Source organism: Octopus sinensis, linkage group LG10 (genome assembly GCF_006345805.1).
Source record: "Octopus sinensis linkage group LG10, ASM634580v1, whole genome shotgun sequence".
In the NCBI taxonomy this organism is placed as follows: Eukaryota; Metazoa; Mollusca; class Cephalopoda; order Octopoda; family Octopodidae; genus Octopus; species Octopus sinensis.
The window spans coordinates 75,852,538-75,854,253 of record NC_043006.1 but is presented as its reverse complement, the minus strand read 5'-3'; the positions used below and the strand labels follow the sequence as shown (position 1 = coordinate 75,854,253).

Here is a 1,716-nt window from a genome sequence, read left to right as displayed (position 1 = left end):
TATTTATAATGAATATATAGAAGTTCCTTGTATTCAATGGGTTCTTTTCTCTTGAAAGTGATAAGAAATAATTCGGTTAATTAACTGGGTTGATTGATCATTCATCTCAGTTCAGCGAGACTGGAACGTCACATCTTGTGGAGTAGAGGTGATTTTAAGCTTCCAGATGAAGAATCGGTTGTCAGTAAGCTGTTTCATTTCCTGCGTTGTATACATCACTAAGACATCTTGTAATAACTCTATATATCTGTAAGTAACAGTGAGTTACTTATACATAACTTAAATCCTCGAGTATAGTCCGCCCTTGAGTATAAGAGACAAGGGATTTTTAGGGGGCTGTACCTCTGAAAAAACTTAAACTTTGTGTATTATACGCACCCCTTCTCAAAGGTCTATATCGTCCTTGGTTTTGTAAGAATGTATACGGTAACGTCCTTTATTATTATTGTATATATAACATAATGCAAACGTGTAGCTTTTTTGTGCATTTTGTTTGCAGACAATAAAGAAATAACAGTAATAACAGTAATAACGTTTAATGAATGTTGCTTACTGCAAGTTATGGATGATTCTTTTATGACTTCATTGCTTCCAGGCTTAGCTTAATGTATTTTCACACCCAACATCACAAAATGCGTCTGAATAAACATTGCCGGACAGCAAATAGAGCCTCGGACATTGCTTAGAAAATAATTTTCATTTTTAACCTTGTATACAGTGCGCACTAGGGATTTTGACCGTTAAATTTTGGGAAAAAATGTGGATTATACTCGAGGATTTAAGGTATTGTATATATTTTCGTGTACAGAAGTCAATACCCAAAATATTGATGATGAATTGTGGAACCAGTGACAAAATATGAATTAACTACCACCCGAATAATATCTCATAACCTGACGAATTTACAATCACTGGCTGAATATCGTGTGGTACATATTCTATATATATTCTTGTATGATTTTCCTAGTAATGACAAATTTGTATCCTTATTATTGTTTTTTTCAGAATTGCTTGTTTAATTAACGTTAAAATGAAAATAGATGTAATTACATTTTTTGGAACGGTGGATGTCGAAGCACAATACCTTATAAATGATATTTACGTGATTCAAGAACTATCGTTCCTTAATACAATTATTTCACACTTGCCCGAAAGTTCATACAATTCTTATGACGTCAACATGCCTGCATTCATTATGTTCGTAGGCTAAAACAAACTGTTATTGCTGCTGTTGTTATTATTGCTCTTGGTGATGATACTGATGATGATGACGACGACGACGACAACGATGATGATGACGATTATGATGATGATGATGATGATTTTTTTCTTTTTTCCTCACCAGCCAGCCAGCCATCAAACCTGCTCGAACAGCCCTATGGCCACGTGCGTTCCTAGCCGTGATAACCAGCCTTTTCCTTTTTTCACTAAACGTACTACAAAATCCGATATATTTTATTAATCCGGTATAGTGTCATTTGAAGTAAAAGTATTTCGCAACTATTTCTAGCAAGTTACATGATCGGTTCTGTTTCACTCCAAGAGATAAGGATTGGAATAATTCAAATCCTAACAAAAATTAGAGAAAAATCGAAATGTTACAGCAATAAGTAAAACAAAAACAAATTCAGGGGAAAATTTATTAGTATACATGCGTCTATATAGATAAAAGCTTAAATGATAAATTGAAACTATGTGTTAAATCAGTATTATTTA

General features: G+C 33.4%; 1 long non-coding RNA gene across 1 annotated transcript in view; it reads right to left on the bottom strand.

The window, feature by feature from the left end:
* The window catches only part of LOC118765173, a 23,102-nt gene extending 22,623 nt beyond the window's left edge, over positions 1 to 479 (bottom strand). The window contains exon 1 of the long non-coding RNA XR_005001040.1: positions 275 to 479. This is a non-coding gene — a long non-coding RNA (uncharacterized LOC118765173). The remainder of the gene's footprint in view (positions 1 to 274) is intronic.
* Between the last annotated feature and the right edge of the window lie 1,237 nt (positions 480 to 1,716).